The sequence below is a fragment of the Parasteatoda tepidariorum genome, chromosome 12 (genome assembly GCF_982258835.1).
Source record: "Parasteatoda tepidariorum strain Cologne lab strain chromosome 12, Ptep-v5.0, whole genome shotgun sequence".
NCBI classification, from domain to species: Eukaryota; Metazoa; Arthropoda; class Arachnida; order Araneae; family Theridiidae; genus Parasteatoda; species Parasteatoda tepidariorum.
This window is the reverse complement of record NC_141766.1, coordinates 24,579,952-24,604,005: the sequence shown is the minus strand read 5'-3', so window position 1 is coordinate 24,604,005 and position 24,054 is coordinate 24,579,952. Positions and strand designations below refer to the sequence as shown.

General features: G+C 30.3%; 1 protein-coding gene across 4 annotated transcripts in view; it reads left to right on the top strand.

Moving 5' to 3' along the window:
- The window catches only part of LOC107436212 (leucine-rich repeat, immunoglobulin-like domain and transmembrane domain-containing protein 2), a 236,813-nt gene that overhangs the window by 94,972 nt on the left and 117,787 nt on the right, over positions 1-24,054 (top strand). For 2 of the 4 annotated variants that reach the window (XM_016047826.5, XM_043046959.3), the window contains exon 2: positions 9,629-9,745. The exons of the other annotated variants lie outside the window; for them this stretch is intronic. The gene's annotated coding sequence lies outside the window, so the exon portion shown is untranslated. The remainder of the gene's footprint in view (positions 1-9,628; positions 9,746-24,054) is intronic. 4 annotated transcript variants of the gene reach the window in all.

The window sequence follows — 24,054 nt, the reverse complement described above, 5'->3', positions numbered from 1 at the left end:
ATGTTGCATTAGTTTTTATAATTATCTTTTTATTAGATGTATAGTTTAATTCTGTTTTTTTGTCAATTTATGTGCAAATTTTGAAACTATGTTTCAAGGTGGCCCGGTATGTTGAAGCCGGTATGTTGCTACGCCCGTTGGCTTCTTGGCGTCATTGTTATCAGCCAAGAGCCAGTTGATGTGAAACAACAAAAGAGCATACACGCTCCGCAGCGCTACCAGCGCACCCGCAAAATAAATAGTTTACAGTCCACGTTTGATTTTTTATACACCCGCAAGCTATCGGCCAAACAGGGTCACTGTTCAACGACGGATATAATATAACATAATAATATACAATAAGTTTGTTTCGAAAAATTACAATGATTTTAAGGTGTTTTAGTAAATAATATTAAGAAAACTTATTTTTCCAAATTTGATTTAACATAAAAATCCTGGTTATGTTTTTGTTAATATTTTAAAGACTCTTGCATTTTTAAGTCTTGATTGGTTCATTTAAGAAAATTTTATATCCTGTAATTTGCATTCCAACGTGCTTCATTTTTGGTTGAATTGCTTCTATCCTTAAGTGCTTATTAAAATTTAGCCTGATGGAAAGTCACGTGACGTCCTAGTCTCCCCAGGGACGAATAGAAACTCTCATTGATTTCGGATATATTTATGACGCTTTGGCGACATAAAATTTTAATTCATTTGTCTGCGCTACTCTAGGTTGACAGCTTCGAATGCCCCAAAAGCTTTGTAATATTTTTCTCTATTGAATTTAATCATTTGTATTCGTATGAATTGTGTGCCTGCACATAAGATAGGAAATGAACTTTATCGTTTTCAGTTAAAATGCAGCTATTGCTTTAGAATGGATTCGATAGCAATAAAACACAAAAGTGAAAAAGTTTTGGTTTTTTTTGTTGGAATAGTTTAACAAATTTAAGCGATTATTGAATATTGCATGTAATAGTTGTGAAAATGTTAAGATTATTGCGGGTTAGTTATTATTAAATGTAGATAATTATTATTAAAATTTCTATGTAATACCATGTTTATAAATATTTAAAATATTGTACATTTCATCAATAAAATTTCACTTCATTTTTCTGCACTACTCTTGGTTTACAGTTTCAAATGCTTCACGAGCTTTGTAGTATTTTTTTCCATTAAATTTTATAATTTGTATTCTTATGAATTGTGCGCCTTCATATTAGACAGGAAATGAATTTTATCGTTTTCAATCAAAATGTAGTTCTATTGCTATATAAAGGATTCGATAGCAAAAAAAAAAAAAAAAAAAAAAAAAGTGAAAAGATTTAGCTCTAATTTGGTTTTTCTGGTGGAATAGTTTGTCTAATTTAAGCGATTGTTGAGTGTCGCATGTAATAGTTAGAAAAATTATATCATTGAGCGTTAGTTATTATTAAATGTAGATAATTGTTATTAAAATTGCGATGTATTATGTTTATAAATAATGGTGTAAAATATCTTAAAATTCATCTATATTTTAATTCATTTGGACTCTCAATTCTTGGTTCACAGATTTAAATGCCTCGTAAGCTTTGTAATATTTTTCTCTGTTGGATTTAATCATATGTATTGGTATGAGTTACGCATTTGCATATTAGAAAGGAAGTTAATTTTCTGTTATTAAGTAGTTATAGCTTCAAATGATATTTCATATCAAAGGTAGAGGCTATATTAGGTTTTTCTAGTTGAACAGTAAGATTTATTTCAATGCTTGCTGAAAACTGCATTTAACACTTGTTATTGTGTTAATATTGTTGCAAATTAGTTAATATCTAATAATTAATATGGATTATTATGCTATATAATTCATATATCTATATACTTGCTGGGGCTCGCAAATTAATATTTAACTGAGGGAAAAACAAAAATTCTATGAAAATCTGATTATTATAGCCGAGCATAGCCCGTGACCTGCTAACGTAATAAGTATCAAAACAGGTTTGAACTCTTGGGGACGGGTGATTCATAAAAGCATTCGTACAGAATCAGATTGTAAGTAAATAAAAAACGGTAACTTAAATGCAGGAGTTGCTAATTTGACAGACTTACTTTGCTTTTACTTTAGTTATTGTTAGTTTAATCATATATATAATCAATGTTAGTTCAAAGTATAACTAAATAATTTTATTTTGAACTAAGTAATGGTGAATTAAATAAATCAAACAATTATAACCCAGCCCACAAATAAACTGCTAAAGAACTACTTTGGTTTCCAGTTTTATCTTTTTACCCTAATTGATACGGTTTTATGCTGGCACGTATTTGTGACAGTCGGGGCGAAAGGGTTAATAGGAGGTTGAAATTTGACGATGTTTTTAATAGTCATCTTTCTAATAGTTGTTTAACTCCCGTTTCTGTATCGGGATTTGTCCGATTTCAAAATAATACTTTGCATATTGGGATCGCAAATCAATATTTAGTCTTTTTTTTTTTAATTTTTGATAAGGATCGTAAAAACTCACATTAAAAGCAGACTTTACGTAACATCCTGTATATTAAGTAATGAAATTTTCTCCTTATTTCAATCCTAGCTTCCTTTTATTTCATTTTCCTTTTTTTTGTTTATTTAATGCGATTCATATTTTGCTTTAGTTTTATTAGAATTAATTCCAAATATGTGACACAAACTTTTAAGCATTATAACGAATATTTTGATAACATTTATATACCATCTCAAACTTATCAAGTATTCTGAACTTCTTATAATTTTGCAATTGTAAGGTATTTTGCCCTTCCCAATAATTTTCCTAAGTTTTCCATTATTTCGCGATATCCTGAAATTTTGATAGCCACTATATTATATATTACTCTAAAATTATGGGGAATGGTTGAGTATATTTCTAGTATTGTACATGTCAGAAATTTGAACGAGAGAAACGGGAGAAATTCTTGAGTCTTGTCAAGCAGGGGGACACTTGCGAAACTTTTTGACAGTTTCTTACAGTATGCTTTTCAAAAGAAACTGTCTAGATATTTTTTTCTTCATTTCGATAGATTTTTCTAGAGTTAAGAAAATGTTTGAGAGACTTGCATTATTTCTTAAGCCTACTTCAAATGCTGATACTTATAGAAAATGCCCGAGTGTAGATTTTCTCTCGCATAGTCATTCTGTCAGTTGTATTTTCAAAGTATTTTTGGTATGGAAAATGTTTTTTTTTCCAAACATTCTGCGAGAATATATATTTCAAGATATTACCAAGCTGTTTAATTTGTTCTGAGTTAATTGTAAAATGTTGATAGTTTTCGATGTTGCACTTTGCATTGTTTTTCTATTATAGATATTTTAAGCGTTTCTGAAAGATGTTCCCTGTAAACTACCTTTTAATCAGCCCACGCTCAACAGTGTTAACTTCGATACTCTACCTACTCTACCAAAGAATATACATAAGAAACGAATGCTAGCTTCCATACACATAATGTAAATCAGTCCCCCAAGATTTGGGGTGGTCCATGCGTATAAAGGAAGAAAAAAACATTTAGGAGCTCAGCTGCAGATTCTTGAAACTGCTTTGAACCCACTTCTCTCAACTATTACTGGATTTCGCAAAGGGTTGAAGAGAAGACATTTTCTCTTTTAATTTATTGTTTGTTTGGTTTGCATTCTTATACTATTCATAAACAGTACTGTACTATTAAGATATTTATTTGAGAATACGTATACACTGAGTGGCCAAATTATTATGACCACCCCTTCAGTACGCTGTTGGGCCACCTTTCGCGCGTATTACTGCCTTAATTCGTCTGGGCAGGGATTATATGAGAAGTTGGTAGGTGGTAGAAGGTATGCCAGACCTTCCTCGCTGAACGGCACTTGCCAATTCCTGCAAATTTGATGGTACTGGATCCATCTGTCTGAGCGCCCGTTCAATTTCATCCCACAAATTCTCAATTGAATTGAGATCTGGGGATTGTGCTGGCCAACGAAGGAAGTTAAATTCTCCGTCATGCTCTTCGAACCATCTGAGGACAATGCCAGCTTTATGACAAGGAGCGTTGTCCTTTTGGAATTATCCATCCCCGCCAGAGTACACCATTGACATAAGCGGATGTACTTGATCTGCGATGATACTTAAATACCCTTGGGCATTAAGGCGTTGTGGTACAGGAATTAAAGGACCCATACAATACCAGGAGAACATTCCCCATACCATAACGTTGCCACCATCAGCTTGAAGTGTCGTGGCAATGCAGTTGGGGTCCATGCTTTCGTGCTGTTTTCTCCATATTCTCATCCTACCATCTGCGCGATGCATTTGAAATCGTGATTCAGATTCATCGGACCACATGATCCTCTTCCAGTCTTCTACTGTCTAATGTTTGTACTCCTTTGCAAATTGGAGACGTCTGCGCTTATTTAAAGCAGACAGTAGAGGCTTACGAACAGGTCGTCTGCTTCCATACCCTATACGGCGCAATGTGCGTCGAACAGTCCGTTCAGAGACGTTCACAGTTGCTCCTTGATTAAGATCACTTGCAATTTGTCGTACTGTTGCTCTCCCGTTGTGCTGCTCAATCCTGGCCAGCCTTTTCTCTGATCGAGCATTCAGTACCCTCTGACGACCACAAGTGTGACGTTGAGATCTGATTTTTTGCTTGATTGTCCATTCTTTGTACACATTAACAACTGCTGCTCTAGAACACTTCACAAGTGCAGCAGTTTTGCTGATACTCTTTCCGACATGTCTCGCGCCCACTATTATTCCACGTTGTAATTCAGTTAAATCACTTTTCTTTCCCATATCTGAGCAAGCAACACAGTATAACTGATGACTCACTTGTCCAGCATTCCCGTGTTATAGTTATCTTGCCCTCTAGCTGCAGCGCTGTGTCGCAATAACTCATTTGTATGAAACTCTGAGGTGGTCATAATAATTTGGCCACTCAGTGTATATTATCCATGTAAATTAAACCTGCTGACACATTTTGATATCGAGAGAAAGAATATAATGTTGGTTGGCGGGAGGCAGTGTACCCTTCCATGGAAGTAGAATCGTCCAAAAATCAGTTCACAGATCACGTGCCTCCTGACTGTCACTTTGCTTCTTAAGGATGGGCGCTGGATGATAGTACATATTATATTCTTCTAAATCTTAATATGTAGCTCGCCCTGTAAATTGTTTTTCTGGTATAGAATGCCGCACAATTTACAGAGAGCCAAAATAGTGTTTTTATATATATATATATATATATATATATATATAGTTACATAGTTACATTTCAAATTTCGAAAGTTAAACATATCTTATAGTAGCCTCCTAGAACATGAAGAACACAAGCTCGTCGGATGATTTACTTTAGTCAGTATTTATTTACTAACGTTTAGAATACTGGATATCCTGGTTATTTTTCCGTCAAACATAGTTTGGAACACTGCCAAACTTGTTTATAATTTAGCTTACATTTTTCGAGATATTTGATTTTGTCGTTTGGTGTACTCTATATTTCATTCAATTAATTGCATATTATTAGTCTGTAAAAAAATCAATAATTCAATAAAAATTTATTATAATTATTTTTATTGTTCATACACTTTTCTGTGTGTACATAAATGACAAGTAAGCCCTTTCTATTAGTACTATAAATATCAAGTAGAATGTTCCTCCTTATTATCTTGAACAGAAAAACTGCATTACCATTTTTATTTTTTGTCCAAAGCTTGAACTACTGTTACTTCAAATTTTTCGTACGTGTTCTTTAGTTATCCAGAAAAACTTTCAAGCGTTACTTTTTAAAACAAATCTCTCTCGTAGATACTTAATTGAAGATTTGTTCTCCACAACAAAACTTGAGTGGGCCTAATTCTGAGTTGCTTAGATGCTTCTCCACTGCTCTTCATTAAAAAATATCTTTACCACATCGTAATTCTTTCATCCACTTTAGCGTCGCATTTAAGTGGTAGTGGATGCTCTGAAGAAGGTAATTTATAGTCTCCGTGGACTACGAAGACCCTAGCTCTGATGGCCTTTGGAGATCACAGGCCCTGAGGACTCTTGCTCCTCATTCCCTATTGCATTTCTTTTTTTGCTAAGATAAGTGCTTTGTCGTTTGTTACTCTGAGTTACTCTCTTTCTCTTCTTCCTAATAAATCCTAAGATTTCTCTGAATAATTTATAATTCAGTTATTGCTTTTTGAAACCTGGTTAAGTTGATTTTGTGTCGAGGGTAAAAATCTTATTCGGATAAATAAGGTTTGAATATATTGTATATAAAAGATTCTTTGTTATCATATTTAAAAAAGAAAAAAAAATGTAAGTGACTTTAGTGAAGAAATGAGAACGTTGATGTATTTCAGTTGCGGAGTTTTTTCAGGATGTTTTACTTATTAATATAGTTAAATAAGATTAATTTTCAATTAATGCAGTTTAATACAAAGTGAATTTGCCCTCAATTATTCGTATTAGCTAATTAATGGTCTCATAAATACGGTCATAAAAGTGCTAAGTACGGTCACAAAAGTGCAGAGGAAAACGGTCATAAAAGTGCGAAGCTTTTATGCACGAAAATTATATAAAACTAAGTGCATATACAATATATGTACTCATTTGTAATTTTTGGATTAATTTTTAGCTTGCATGTTTGAGTGCTGACAACTAGTGTGAACAACTCTATTTCTAAACACGTAACAAATAGTCTGGTACTGCCACCTGGTTTATAGATTGAGAAGTATACATCATTCCGGGTGAAAGAAATTGATTGCTTTAATCTTTTTGGTGGGTTACCTTTGAAAATACCAGCCTGAGAATATCATGGGCACGAGAAATAAGGGGCGAAGCTTCATACCATCATTTGACGGGAGCGAGAAGGAAAGGGCTAAATAATTGAATTAGTGTTTGAGCGTTGGAGACAAATGCTATTTTGAGTAAATTAAGGTTGAATGTATTTTTTACTATAGTGCTGACACAGTGGATAGGACTCTAAACTGTCATTGTTTAGGACCAGGGTTCAAGCCTTGGTGGTGACGTGAAAAGTGCTTAGCTACATATCGACGGGTTCCAGCTTGTTTGGGAAGTAAATCTGGCTGGTGTATAGCAAACCATTAATTTCGAGATAGTGAATTTTTATCCTTATTGACTACTATCTACAGTTTCTTCCATTCCATTTTTTTCCTTATAAAAAATAACTTTATTTTAATTTTCTGTGTAATAAAAAAAATCACAGGTCTCAAGTAATGTTTGATTACTGAAATGCTATTATATTTTAAAAAAAGAAGCTGTATAATTTTAAAATTTTCATCCGAGTTTTCTGTTTATTTCTTATTACACGCATATTTATTTATTTTTTTTTGTTAATGTTTACAAAATGGTTGCTTATTTAAGTTGAAAGATAGCTTAAATATTGTGACTTATAATTAAATTAAACAAAAATTATCTATTCAGTACAAATCAGGGTTGGCAGGTTTTTGACATGTGACAGTTTTTGACAGTTTAAACCATGGTTTAAACCGTCACGTCAAAAACCTCACTGTCAAAAATGTCGAAAATGTCAAAAACCTATATTCATATGTGAAATTTAATTAATACATAAAATTTATATATTTTTTATAAAGGATAGTGTTTCTAAATATGTTCTAGAAAAAATAAATTTAAAATTTTAAAGAAACACTTATATTTTGAATAGTAACCAAAATCTTGTACTTTTGAAAGCTCACATTTTTTGTAATATTATGTATTCATTTTCATGTGTTATTGAAAATCTGCAGTGATATTATAAAGAAATTTATTTATAACCAAATTTAGTGCATAGTATAGATTATACTAAAAATTAGACATTTTTAAAGATGAACATTAGCAGTTTTGCACATTAGACATCTTTTAAAGAAAAATCTTTTTAATATTCTTTTAAATCTTCTTAATAATCTTTTTAACATAAGACAATACAAATTTAAGTGCTTTTTGTTAAATACACAGAGTAGTTAGTGTCGATTTACAGTATATTCAGCCTATTCATTTACTATGCTGAAAATTTAGTTTATCCAAATACTTGTGAATTTCATTTTGCTGAATATATACATAGTTTTGTTGAATATCTAAATATTCAGCTGTTGAATAATTACTTCTTGCTTTCAAGATATGCATTATTTGTATTCTTAATACAAGTGGGAAAAAAAAATTAAGAGGTAAAAATTGTTTTAAAATGATAAGTGTAATAATTATAAATAAATATAATAAACAATATGAATTATATTTATCATTAATCACAAATATAACTACTTTTAAATTCAAATTAACATACTGGATAATAAAGATATTCGGTATAACATTAAAAAAAATTTTCATACACTTGTATCAAGTTTGTATTTATACAACATAACTTGTAAGTTCCTTATAAATATTAGTTATATGTTCCTTATATGTCAAAAATGCATAGTAATAAACTTTTAATTTTCTTAAGTATCAAAAAAAAAATTTTTTTTTCAAAATATAAATATTTAAAAAAAATTTGTGCAAAATTTTTCTGCACATGCATTTGAATATAAATTTCTGAGATTTTAAATCTGTTATTTTACCTTTAATTTGAATTAAAAATTATTTTAAAACCTGCTGATTACCTATAGTATAATTAAATTTCCATATAATGCATGGCAACTGTTGGTAGTTTTGAAGTTTATATATTTTTTTGGCAAACTTTAGTTTTTGACATTTTTGACGGGTTTTTGACGGTTTAAACCAGTATTATACCCTTGTCATGTCAAAAACCACTTTTTGACGTCAAAAACCCAACCCTGGTACAAACCATACCTACAACTAGGGAGTTATAACTGTATGGTAAATGTGCATATTTTGCATTCAAAACTTTATTAATGTAATTAAATTTTTTGTGTTAAAAGCGTCTTAAGGTTAGTTGAACCAAGCAGGTAAGTTAGACATTCAATGAAAAAATTTACAAGTAAGTCTGCATGCATTTTCTTTAATTTGAAATTATGCATGTTTTGAAATTTATGAAATGTTCAATGGAGAAAAATGCTGAGTTTGTAAGTGTACATGACAAACAACAGACACAAATGTGACGTCACCAGCTGACTATTTCTGCCCAACTCTTGGTTAAGTGGTGCTTATTTTTGCCCAGTGAATTTAGTTTCTGTTTTGAAGTGGTATCAATAGGCAACTGATAACGTCACTCCGTGGCTATTGTTCCCATTCGACTATCGTTAGTAATTTTTTTTTTTAATTTTTTTTAACGCTAAGTCACTACAGTAATTTGATTTAATCCCTTAAAATAAGTTAACCTTTAATTTTTTTTAATTTTTTTTTTTAATTTTTGAATTTCAAAATGTAGTTTCTCATAGATTCATATGGTGCATTTTTTTTATTTATTTATCTCTCAACCGTTTGTTAAAAGACTAGTTTAGGTCCAGCGATATCTTGAACCTAACTTCGTAAATATCTAAATAAAATTAGTTACAAATATTCTTTATATGTTTACTTTAATTGTTTCCTATATTCGTAAAAAAAATTGATTTTAATGTCATAATTACTGTTTTAATTTATTATTCTCTATTTCGTTGATAAAAATTTGTCACTTTTATCCAATTTCTAATATCTGATGTAATTGGAAATTTATGAACTGGGTTTCACTTTTAATTAACACGCCTATTCTCTTTACGTTACAGTTTAAGCAAGAATCACGGGAAATTGCCTGTATTGATGAATGGAAAGTTTAATTAATAATTTTAATACTGATGATGTACTTAGAGTCTCTTGGACATTAGAAGGCAGGATAAGAAAAGGTAAGTAATTTCCAGTCCTATTTTTTTAAGATTCTTTTTAAGCCTCAACTTTGGATGAAAAGCAAAAGTTGAGGAAAAGTAATTTGCATGCATTAAAAAACACGAATTGCTGAAGAGAGAACTTTTTTGTGCGTATAAATTAAGGTCGAAGGTGAAAAACTGTGATTTAAGTTAGTAAATATTCAGTTTGTTTATACTAACGAAAACTGAGAAAGCGAGAATTATTAAAAGTTTTAAACTAAATAAGTTTTACATATTACACCCTAATATTTCATTCTTAGGTTCTATGGTAAAAGATAATTTAATAAGCTCTAAATATACGTCATGAAATTAATTGTTAAATTTTCACTTATAAGGTGAAATCATTGATATTTATGACAAATTACACTTTTTTCTATTTTTTTTTTTGTGATTATATATGTTTATTGTATGTAGTCTTTATGCTAAAAATATTGTGTTGAATCCGTTTTAACTAAGTTTTAACTAAGAATCCATTGAATGATTATCACGAAAGCTTTCTTTTCTCATGTTATGCTTGCTTGCATGTAATTACGTTTAAATAAGAATATTATTAAAAAACTATTTTAATTTTGCATCATGATATTCCCTTATAGTTTAACTAGAGACCTTAACGTCATGGTTGCAGGTAAGTACGTTTTAGTTACAGTAAATTTTTTCTGTTGTTTAGCGTCTAGTAAAAGTATAGCTTCAACTCACGTTGAAAGGTAAGTAGATTAATTTTGAATCCATCCAGTTAGATGTTTAACATCGTGACGCTTATCTTACTTTCTTTTTTCTTTTCTTTCCGCTGTCTATAATTTTGTTTCTTAAGATTATTCTAACAAATATGCTGTGTTTGCAACAGTACAAGTGTTGAAAAAGCAAAGGAAGTGAGTTTATCATTGCTTAAAATGGATTATTTAAGGTAATATAGAATAAAATCACCCTGGCTAATTAGGTTTTTAGGTGACACAAATGAAAATGCTGTTTGACACGTAACACTAAAATTGACTGATACCGTTTCGTGCTTCCTATTTTGAATCCTAATTTATCAGATATAAAAGTTTGTTTAAGAAGTAGTTACGTATCCCTTGGAATTATCAAAAACTATCTAAGAATATGCTTAAGCAAGTTTAGACATGACCTCATTGCTGGGATTGATATTCTTTAGATAATGACATACCTGCGTTCAATTGATCTCTCCGGAAGTTTTTCACAGTGGTCGGACAGTATAAATATTGATACAGGGTGATTCGGAACTGTTCAAAAATCTACATGCAGATCAAGAACATAACAAGCAAGAGTCATAAAGAAATATATGCTCACTAAAGCAATGTAGACGCACTACATGCCAAGAAAGTCAGAGTACAAGATGTGAGTCAGGTTACTTATAAATCACATAAAATGTGTTAAAAACTCTCAGATCTAAATTTATAACACTAATACAAGTTAATAATTTTTTTTTTTGTAATGTTTTAAAGCAAGTCTTCAAATTTTCAGCCAGCTTCTGTCCTGTGCAGCATTTTGGCCAGCTTTATTATCGACCTCTTGCGTCTCCTGTTGCTAATTTACAAACCAGCGGCCTTTAATGACCTGCTTTATTTTTTGGAATTTTTTTTCTTAGCAGTAGTCGGTCGCAAGTATAATGCAAGGTTATATAATATATATATATATATATATATATATATATATTTATATTTTAAATTTGATACCTTAACTATAAAAAATAGTCAATCAAGTTTTAATTTTTTTTTAAATTTAAGAAAGTGCCAAAGAGGAGAATCGGTCTTTAAAGGCCACTGGTTCGGAAAATCGCTTTCCGGGTTGTGTATAGTTCCATAAGACAATATATTTCTATAAGATTCTTCATTGTCGTTATATTTCTGACGTACGTGCTGATTTTTGTGAAATATTTTAAATCATCCTGCATATTATTGCAAACAACTTAATCTTACATAAGTTGCATTTATTTTTAAGAAGTAAGTTACAGTACTTTTTGGAAAAAGGGTCTTTTAAGAGAATACGAAACCCAAGTAAATTAATATATCTGGGCAGCAATAGGTTAAGAGTTATTTTGCTAATATATATAACTTAATATTTTCTCCATGATATTATAAATGGAATTCTTTTTATTCGGAAAAAAGTACTTTAAGGTTTAATATTCCTGGGAGTTTCCCGAAGATATGTTTTTTTTTTTTTTTTTTTTTTTTTTTTCCCAGCGCCGAAGCTAAATAAACTTTTCCTTTTTACAATATTTCGTTGCCGAAAAAGCTCAACCAAATCTATAGAATGTTTTTACAGCAATTTTTCTTCCATCTTGCTTGTAGACGTTTTCTCCTTGAAGGCATAGTTTCTCATACGTTTCACTGACACTGCCGAAAGCGTTTAATGTTTAGAATACTTTTTCCGTCTAGTTCAAACTATGCTTGCAAATATATATATACACCCATTGCACCAGAATCATATTTCTCGGTCTATATCTTCAAACAGGAAGCGTAAAGCTGTTATTCGTACTTCGCGTAGAAATGTTCGAAGAATTTCCGATAAGAAGCCCCTTCGGTGCTTGTGAAATATACAATTATTTCTTTTTCGGGATAAATAATTTGTTTTGGTCACTTATCAACTGCGATTTTTCTTTCTCTGACAACATACGTGAATCATAGCAAATTCTAACTAGATAAACTGGGTTTCTATTTATAGCCGTGGCAGCTCATATTTGTTAATATAGGTTTTAATTTTTGATGTTAATACTTTTTCTTGTCGAAGATAGGAATGGTGAAATATATGCAAGTTAAAAAGAAAAAGAAAATGGGGATCAAAAAAATTTTTTTGAGATAAAAGGAAATATTAATAAATAAAATATTTTTAAAAATATTAAGAAATTAAAAAATTAAAAGAAAAAGTTAAAGAAACTGGAGTGCAAAATAAGGAAAATATGTAATCTCGTCGTCAGCGCGCGAATATATCCGCAAAAAGTGTTCTCTAATATAGTATTAATGTATCCATAGTAAAATTCATCAACGCAATAGTGATATACATTATATATATATAACAAAATAAATACAAGAAAAGTTAAGAAAAACAATAAGTTTCATTTATTGCGCATAAGCTGCAAGTAAACAGAACTCATTAGTTAAGTTCAAAATGAAGATAAAACAAAGGAAAATTATAGACATATGAAAAAAAGGGGAAGGGGGTTTAATAATGAGAATTTTTTTTTTTTATTTTCTGTTTTTACGTGTTATTTTTACTTATTGTGTTCTATTTTATATGTTGTAATTTTTGTAAAAATTTTTTTTGAGTGCTCCTCACACTATTGTATTAATATATTTTGCTTTGGCTATATTGATACAATGTCAGAAAACACTCTTTTTTGCGGGTATAATCGTGTGGGGTGATGAAAAGATATCTTTTATTTTCCGGTTTCTTTAAAAAAATTTCATCCTTTTTCTTTTTTTTTACTCAGTTTATTTTTTTTCATTATTATTTCTCCCCCCCCCCCTTTTTTTTCATATGTCTATAATTTTCCTTTGTTTTATCTCCATTTTGAGCTTATATATATATATATATAAATAATATAAAATTTTTTATTGAAGCTCCATTTTAAATTTAAAAATTTACATAGTCGAACAAAAATCTTGGAATTCAAAGACTTAATTTTAATTCAAAGAATGTTAATTTAAGCGAGTGATTATATATTACTAAGGTAAATTTTTTTTAAAAAAAAAAAGTATTTTTCGTTTCTTCAACCAGTTAGAGAGTTTAATATTTAACTTTTAAGTAAATAAATTAACTACTTTTATCTTTAAATGTGTTGTTTGCATTATCTACAAATGAGCAGAGATGCACGCTGTCATTGGTCTAGTTTCGTCAACTATGGTTTTAAAAATTTATTCCATTCCCATTTCATACTTTTTGACGAACTTATTTAACCTTACATAAATATAAAAAAATAGAGTTGAGATTTACAAAAAAATAAATAAAACCGAATAACTGTTAAATATTTTCCAGCTTATTAAAACTGATAGAACTATTCACATTTTATGAAATAGGTCTAAACTAGTTTAAACTAACAATTAACAATAATTAATAAAATTTAATTTTCTTTTTATGTTAATGTAACCTAAACCACCAACTTCATCATTGCTTTTTATTTATTCATCTAAAAATATCAGTTCAAATTAACGAATATTTTTCAAATTTTTAATTAAAAATCAGTTTTAGTGCAGGCAATATTTACGTGGTGCTCTCTTCAATAATATTGATTTAAGATTAGATTTAATCCAGCGTTCATTTTAGTTATCACAGAATTTATTCCTAATTATCAGTAAAATACCCTCCTCTATTAATAGACGATAAAGCTTAATACCAAATTTTCAAAAATTCTTCTCAGTTGAAGATTCAAAGTCGTTCATTCCATACAAAATCCACTCTAGATAGCTTTTCTCAGTTAAGAAAGATAAACGTGCTTAAATTGTTGAAAAATTCAAATTCTCTTCGACTTCAAATCCAAGCAAAAGGTACCGCCATGATTAATTGCTTAGCTCAGGTAAGTTATCAAGGACCAGGGAAGCTTTGTATCTGTTAGTTGTTTAGCCGGCGAGCCAAATAATAGAGCCATATCCGATTTTACGAGAGATCTTAAAGGAAGGAAAGCTCAAAGGTGTGTTTATGGGAGGAGGGTCTTTGTCGGTCCCTCTCAGGTGAGATCACCTGACTGGTAAGGTTTGAGGTAGAGGAAGGGATGGTATTTTTAGAAGTTCGGTTAAAAGGAAGAAAGGTATTCAGTTGGAATGCATGGCTTTAAAATCCGTGTCCATTCTGAATTTGAAAGCTAAATTGTTTTCTTTAGAAAATTATGATGTGCATATTTGTTTTGATGTTGAATAGTTTCTTTTCTTAGAAATTTAATTTCTGAGTATTTGCATAGCTAGCCTATATTGATTTAATTCTTTGTAACAGATAAGACGCCAATGTCCTTTATATATATTTTTTTTCTGGAGCTCTAATTACAAGCAAAAACATAATTTGGTATTTTTTTAAGAGTAAAAAACAGTAAAATACTTTAAAAAAAATCTGAGATTATCGGGATTATATTTGTTCTAAAATATTAAATCCAAAATGTATACAGTTTTGCCGTAAAGAATTATCTGAATTTAGAACTGTTAAGTAGCTTTCATATATGTTTTAAAAAAATCTTCATTAAAAATGAGTAGATGAAAATTATTACCTAGATGAAAATCATTTAAATCAATTAATATTTCCTGATTTTTGTAAAGCACGGCAATGTCGTTCTGTAATAATTTTTCAAATATTAAAAAAACATTAAGGGCACAGTTTGTAAAAATGGACTTACTGTTTCAACAGGTTTAAGTTTAAGTTTGACTGTTTTTCAACTTATCAGCAGTTAAAAAAAATTTTTTTTGTATGATGCCAGTGTCTTCGTAAAACAGCAATAATTCAGAGTAAAGCAATTCCGCTTTTTTTTTCCTATAAAAAAATTTTCAAATATATATATTTTGTCGTGCGTAAATGGGATCTGTTTACTTTTCTGAATTCGTGTATTAAAATAAATACGAAAAAAGAAATTATTATTTTTATTTTATTTCATTTTTTCGATAATTTCTTCTAAAAGGGACGAAAAGTCATAAAAAAAGTGTTTCATTTAAGAACTTGGCTGCATTTTTCAATACCCTGCTTTAATGAATCAAATTATAATAATGAATAATCTGTTGAATAATAGCATAATATAATAATGAATAACATAATCAATTGCTTTATAAGAAATGCAATAGATATATTTTTCTTAATGTTTTAGAGGAAAGTATTTTACAATTATTCAAAAAGAAAACAATCGATTTTTAAAGTTTATTTTAAATATTTAAAAAATTAAGGCCACATTTAAATAAATATCAGTACTTTTTTTGAATATTTCCCTTGATGTTAAGTTAATGTGCTTGAGATACACCATACGTTTATGGTGATATTTTTATTCTAAATAAAAATCATAATTTCACTGATATATAGACATATATTTATTTTATCGAAACATTAATTTCTATTTATTAATGAAGATGCGCTTCTTTTTAATAATAATAGATAATTTCTTTGAAACTGAACTTTTTATATACTATACATACCCAAGATTTAGATATGTTAACTTATTGAAAAATATCTACCCAAAGTTGAATACTTTTCAATAAAATTTCCATGCCCTCTCTGAAAAATCCTATTGGCTAATCCAAAAGATGTTTCCGTATTTAAAAGTCATAGATCTGAAATAACAAGTAACATTTATAGCAAAATCTTATGAACGGTAGAAACCGCAAATTATAGTACACTTTGGTTGAACAGCTGTTTAAAGTTTGTTATCCTCTAAGAATATTTAACATCTAGCGTAATATCTTTTCTTTCTGAATAGTAAATTGGATTTTATTGTTAGTGCGGAAAGTGTTAAAGAAATTCCACAATCCAATTTAGTTATTTTAAACTATAAGTTGATTTTTACATAGTTTAAAAAGTTTATCAGATTTGTTGTTGAGGATTAAAAAGTTTTTGTTGTCAACAAATAACCTAAATATTTTATAATATTGTTTCAAGTATTCGTTGGGATTATGATTTTTTTCAATCGCATATATTTTAGAATTCTTGTTTAAAAAATGCGTACACATTGATGACCAATTAATATTTTAGCTAGAAGCAGAAACGCTATTAAAATCAGTCAATTCAGTATCTATTAAAAAACCTCTAAACCGGTTTAGAGCTGCGTTGGCTCTGTGATAGAGCGCTGGCCTCCCATTGTCGATACAAAGTTATCTGCCGGCTCTTACAAAGCTTGGTAATGATGTAAAATATTCTTATTGATTATGGGTTCGAATCCCCTTACCATCTGGCTAACCGAAGGTTTTCGTGATTTTCTCCTTCAAGTAACGGGGATGCAGGGCAGTTCCATCAAAATATCATCAACGAAGGCTAGTTTGTCGCAATTACTTGATCCAGGAGTAGCCATGTCTTTTGGATTGGGTTCAAAATTAAGGTTTTATAGAGTTAAATATTGATAGTTGTAAACCCAAATATGATTCGGTTGTTCAATGCGGCATTTGGAATTTAAAAAAAATTAAATTCAGAAAAAAGTTCATATAACTGATGAAATTTGAATCTGTCTTATAATCTTTAAACTCTTTTGTATAGTAGAAAACTAGTACGGTAACGCTGCGTTTTCCGCAGATGTATTTTGGCCTTGCAGACAAAAATAAACCAAATATTAAGAAAAAATGCATACAAAATCAAGTTTTAAAAAATTTGAACTTCTCTGCATAATCAACTTGCATTACATCTTCATAAATTACTTTCATCTTATTTAATCGGGTTTCAATTAATGAATTTTAAGTACTTTCTTTCAGTACACTTACTTTATCGTATATTAGACATTGTCTTTTAAAACATACGAACTTATCCAATGTAACATTTAAATTCAAATACTTTGATCTACACTCAGCAGATGAATTATAAAATTTCACCATGGTGCTGCAGATCAATACAGAGGTTTCTGCTGCTGGGCTCATCTGTTACATCCAGTGGATGTAACAGATGAGCCCAGTAGCAGAAAGCCCAGTAGATGAGCCCAGTAGCAGTTGGAATGGTGGGAACGGAAACATTAAACAGGCTTTGATGTTTCCGTTCCCACCATCCCAAGTAGTGATTTATTAAATTTCTGCTGCATTTTGTTCTTCTCCCGTTTAAGTATAATTTTGCAACTCCTTAATGTTTAATTTTTCACTTTTTCACAAGAAACCTTAAAACGAAACACCTTGTATAAGAAGAATTTAAATACAGTCGAACTCGCTTATAACGAGCTCGGATTTAACGAGAACTCGGATTTACCGAGGGAAACGAGAATATTTGGTTGGATCAATGTTAAGTCTATGGAACAGAAGTCGCTTTTAACAAGAAAGAACCGGCTTTAGCGAGCAATATTTTTCTGTCTTGCAATCTTTTTTCTCATCTTTCTAGTCTTATCTTTTTTTCAAAATTATAAGAAATGCGCGCGAAATAAAAAAAAAAAAACCGCGAACTGAAACTTAATTGCCCTTATCGCTCTAATCTAAAGCATGGGAAAAGTCACGTGAGAGTAGGCGGTGACGTATCGATTTCGTGCCTTATCGGTCATGACGTCATGACCGATAAAAGTATTTAAATAAATTTAGTAAGTAAGAATTAATTTATTAAGCAAGAAAAGTATTTGATTAAATTAATTAATGTAAATAAAGTAAGTATTAATTATATTTTAAGTAAACTCAATCATTTGACCTCCAAAGTCCCCCCCCCCCTCTTCTGGTTGCACGCCTGCCTTAAAGACCCGTTTATTACGAGCACTCGGATTTAACGAGTACAATGTTACGGTCCCTTTATGCTCGTTATAAACGAGTTCAACTGTAATTTATTCTTTATAAATTTAATGTTAAAATTCATTTTTTAAATCAGAATTTTCAGGTATCAAGTATTAATAAAAAAATACATTTACGTTTATTTCGGAGACACCATGTAACAAGGGTGTTAAACTAACACCGTGTAATTGAATAGACTGACTAAGGAATCAAATCTCCTTCACAAATTGAGTACCGCGTTGTTAACAAGGTCTCTCAAGCGTAACGATGTTGTTGTGGCTAAGAAACACAATTATCAATTATAACGTATTCTGAAGAGCGCCGTGTGTATTGCAGTTATTAAAAATCGAACGATAGGTTCTGCTTTCGAAGGTCGCAAGCTTTATTATTGACAGAGACTGACGGAGATTTTGGGGACAAGCGCGTGGCTTTTGGGGCCCCGTAACGCGAGGAGGGAGTAAAAATATGTCTTTAACTAATACCAGTAATACTATCAGCAAAAAGGTAATGATAAATGTGAAACAAATACCAATAATACTATCTAATACCAGTAGTAAAATAAATTATTTCAGCAAATAATAATTGGCAATTTTTAATTGCTCTTCTAAAAAAATTTTTTTTGTTAACTTGGATTATTTAAATGTAAGTTTTGAAACAGATATTGCGTAATTATTTGATATACCCTTTTCTTAGTACGTGGGACATAAGAAAAATTGGTGAGGATTAATTTGTTTCGATATAAGAGAGTCTTAACATAGAGAATAACAGCTTACAAGGCTATGGTAAAAAAAAGAAAAGAAAAAAAGATGTAATTAATTACTTTTTTTATAACAAAATTAAATATTAACTAGTGAACCTGTCTAAAGGGTGGGACAGTCTATGCCAGGGGTGGCGAACCTTTATACACCAACGTGCCATTTTTTCTAAAAAAAAAAATTAATGAAACCACAGACGTGCCGTCAAATAATTTTCACTTCATGATTATTGGGAAAATAATACTAAATACTATCAACTCAAAACTCTTCATTTACATTGAAAAGAAAATACATTTTGCAATGTCTCAGTTATACGCGTAATTCAACTTAAAGTAGCATCAGTGGGACTTCTGTTTTTGCTGATTAAATTACAAATAACTTATATTAGGTTGTAAGATACTAGTTTAAACAGGACTGTTGATTTTTTGCTAGTTATTTATTGTTAACTTGTCTTTTATGGTTATTAATTGTTCTTTTAGCATTAATTGTTAAATTTTTTATTAATAATTGTTTATTATTTTGTTTGTTTTTTGTGAATTTTAATTTAATTGTTACATATGCTTCATAGTGTGTGACATTTGTGTAATAACAATTCATAGTGCAATAACAATTGTGATCTGTGGCGTGCCCAAAATATTGTGTCGCGTGCCATAAATGGCACGCGTGCCATTGGTTCGCCATCCCTGGTCTATGCTATTTAGTACCATCTCCTATTACTGTGACAGTTCCATTATAGCGACAGATGCATAAAGTTCCGTTTGCAATTCCATAAGCAAATTCCGTTGCAAATCTTTCGAAGACCATGTGATAGATTTTTGTGCTTCCAAAACAAATATTTTACCATTGACAATGAATCAGTAAGTGGTAAAAGACACGAAGCCCCTAAGGAGGGAATAGCTTGGTTTTTAGGGCGTTGGGTCGGTGTCCAAGAGGTAAAGAGTTCGATCCCCGCTGACTGACGACTCCCCATTTAATAAATGGTGACTGGTGCGCGTTAAATCAGTCCGGTCACAGTTCTCCATGTTCCCATAACAAATCATACCTCTGAGAGTACAGAATTGGTAACTATTCTTTCTCGGGTTCAGGTCAAAATTACAATCTGTGGATGAATGAGTGGATGTATGAATGGGTCCGCTTTATAAACAGGCTGTGATATGTGCGTGGTTGAAGTCGCATTCTTGGTCATAGATGGCGCCACTGAAAAACACGAAATGCTCCCTATGCCTTAAATTCGCTTGGTTTCACATCAATCATGCTTGCTAGTATTGGCAAGTGGCATTAGAAACAACACATCAGAAACACCTAATGGGTAATTTCTACTGAAAAGGATTCTGAAGATTCGTTTTTACGTGACTCGTATTTACTCGTATAGACTCCTACTTGCGTGACATCTTGTGCACATTGATAAAGTAGTTAAATATATGTAAAAAAAAAAAAAAAAATTCTAGGCCTTTTATTTTGTTTATCTCACGTTCCTTCGTATTATTAATAATAAGTTAAGTAATAATACCCTTACAATAAGCAAAGAAATATATTAATATCCGACATAAGATAACAAGATAATTCTAACAAAATAATATACAGAATATTTAATGAAACTATAAAATAAACTGTTGAAGCATGTCTAGTAATTTAATCTCGTTATCGTGTTTCTATAACTTATAATAATTAAATTACATTTACTATTTTAATTTTTGTCAGACAGAAAAAAAAACAGTACTAATACCTTCTTTTGCTATGGATATATGTATTTTTTTTTGGTACTACATATACATATTATTCCATTGATCATTCCAAGAGTTAATGTAAGCATACTTTTAATGCATCATTTAATTTACTGCATGGACATAAATTTAAAAAAAAAAGAGCTAATTAAATTATGAATGTATCGTATCATCAATGCTGATTAGTTATAATAATCTATATAGTTTACGAGTAAATTGCTGCTCCTGAATTTTTATACATCAACAATTAGATCAAATTTTACAATTTTTTTCTCATCCTAATTAGCTTAATAATATAATAATTAACTAAACCGATTACTTTTCTAAGAGTGCGGTAAATTATTGGAAGTACGATAAAGAATTATTTTATTCTTTATAAATACAAAATGTAATATAATGAACTAAATATAAAAGATTTTTTTTATATATATATTTATTTTTAAAATTAACCAACCGATTAAAATAGTTTCTCAATGCAACCTTTAACTCTTAAATAAGCTCTTGCATTTTTCAGCTAATAGACTCGATAATTACATTTTTTAACTTTTTACCTTACCTGAATTAAGATTTAAAATTTTTAAGTTCTATGATTTTGAATCATACAACCATTATTTACCAAACAAATTACTGCTTCAACTGTCTAAAATCCAACTAACAACGTGCAGAAAGTCTTTCTCAATTCAGTAAAAGAGTACGTGCGGAAATGCCGTTATTAACTCTCATGTTTTCCGATGGGGCGTAAATGCAGGAAAAGTTTCTGTTGAAAGCATTTCTTACGGTATGATGTAATTAGTAGCTCACGTCATAATTCCTCTTTCCATATTTTCGTAACAGCAACCAAATTAATATTCCTGGCACAGAATTTTTAGGTCATTAGTTTATAGAAGAATAATTTTTTTTTTTCCATTTTGGACGAGTATAAATTTAGTCATAAAATTTTTTTGCTGCAGTAAAATGAAAGATAGAATTTTCATTTTATTAAGTGCTAAGTATGCTAATTTTACTGATTTGTTTTAAAATTTTTCGGTCCGATTATTTTGAAAAGAAATTTCAAACTAAGGTTTGGTGCAGATAGGTTGCCATAGCTTTACATAGAAATGTATTTAAAGAGGGTCTTTAAGATGTTTCCTGCATTGTTTTTAATTTTCCGATTTCAGTAGTACTTACATGATTTTTATTATATTTGACTTATTTTTATTATTTAATTTTAATTTCAATTTTGTAATGGTTTTGTTTAGTTACATTAGTTGAACAGCGTTTTAAGTAATGAATGAAGAACTAGAATGAACACACGTGGGCAAATAATTTTGAGCTTAACTCCCCTTCAAGAGTTAAATTATTTTCTTCAGTATTTTAGGTAAATGCAGATCCTATGATTTTCAGGTACCTAAGGACCCCTTTAATTTTTCTATTTGAGTTAAAATAAACATTTGTGGAGAAAACGTTAAGAAAACTTTTCATAGTTAGCTTTATTTCAATTATATCTTCACTAAGTAAACTTAAAGTAATTACTTGTCGTGTAGAGCCCTGTGCATTATGGAACTACTACAGCAGAAGAAAGCGTTAGCCGGGCATATTGGGGTGCAAACCTCTATGGATGGTTAACATCAGGTAAACAATAACGAGATTCTAAAATCAGAATGGTATTTTTTTATTTTATAACCAGCGTTGAACTGTTGACCAAATTCTGAGTTTAAGACTATCAATATTAAATTCCTTATACTAGTAGATTTGAACCTAAACCAGAATACAATTGAACTCTTGATTCAAGTATTGGGATAAATTAGCCTTTATAGAGGATTTTTTGATGGAGCTAAACCACATTTGCGCTGTATGGAAAGGTAAACCAAGAAAACCTACGGTTAGTTCAGCAGTAAGGGGACTCTAACCCATGATCTGTCTACTGCTAAGGATATTTTTTATGCCAGCACTGTAGTCGGTGTGAAAGGGGAGCCGAATTCGTATCGACCAGTCAACGGTTCGAACCTGGGCCACGTCATTGTGAGGTGAGTGCTCCGGTGTATTCATCCGTTTATGTTTACGGCTTGATGTGCGACCAGTCTCGATATTATAGGAAAATTTATGTTTGAGATTGTATTTAAATTTCCCCGTAATTAATTCTATGAATCTAATCGTAATGAATCTAATGAATTTCACAAATCATTAGATTTTTTTGTATTTTATATATTCTAAGTCATAAATTCATGAATTGATTTTACCAAATCATTCATAAATTCATAATACCAAATCAGTCATAAATTCATAAATTGATTTTACTAAATCAGTCATAAATTCAAAAATTGATTTTACTAAATCAGTCATAAATTCATAAATTGTTTTTACCAAATCTATATAACAATAAAAATGAAGTTTCAGATTTGCCATGATTTAAATTTCCGATTTTAAATTTTCTGCTGAAATTAAAATAATTTACCAACTGAATGGTAATTAGTATATATTGTAAGCAGGACAAGTAAAATAACAGAGTGTGGAGTTTGTTTTCGCCTTGACGAAACAAAATCTGAAGTAGTTACCCAAAGTCTTATTACGGAATTTAATCACTAGCGTTATCTGTTTTTAGCCTTATTGGGGTTAATCATCCATTTCGTCACTCCCCTTCCTCGTCCGGCTAAATTTCTTTTTCGCTTAAATAGACCAATATTGCGCATGCGTGAAGTAACTATTGGCCTGTAGGAGGTTGCGCAGTGGTAGTTCATTTGAAGACGATGATAAAAGTTCTGGTGGAAATAGATTCTTCACGACCAAGATTAGTTCCTTTTAGTTCGAACAGGAACTACTTGTGTTCTTGAATGCTAAGGCGGGCAAGGGTACCCTGTTATGTATAAGTTGTCAGATTTGGTAGATTTTTCACATTTTAACAGCCATTTGAAGTCTAATTTCAAATCGTATTCATGGAGATTTGAGGTCATTAAAACTAATAAATTGATATAAAAATTTTGTAACATGCGATAAACCAAATATATAAAATTATTTTTGAAAAAAAGTAATGATTATTTTATATTTAAATGTATACAAAAAATGACTATTGAAATATTCATCCTGTAATCTCGATCAACATCGCGATTTATAATAAACTGTAAAGATGGATAATTTTTCCGAAACGTCAAAAATATAGAAATTTAAAGTGTTTGATAAATTGAACCGGGGAGAAGTTCTACGAAACTCGATATCTTGGAAGTGTAATTACAGGTACCCCAAAATAAATCACGAATATTTGGAGTCATTTTAGGAGCCTGAGTAATTTTATGCAATAACTCACTCTCAAAATAACACATGCAAATTGTTATCTTCAGAAATTTAATCTCATCGGAAGGGAATGAAATTTTTGATTTAGGAATGAAAGCAACTTTTTCAGTTACTCCAGCTTCACATAAACACGTTTTTTCTTATTCATTTTTTTTCAGTTTATGATCTTTAAGATT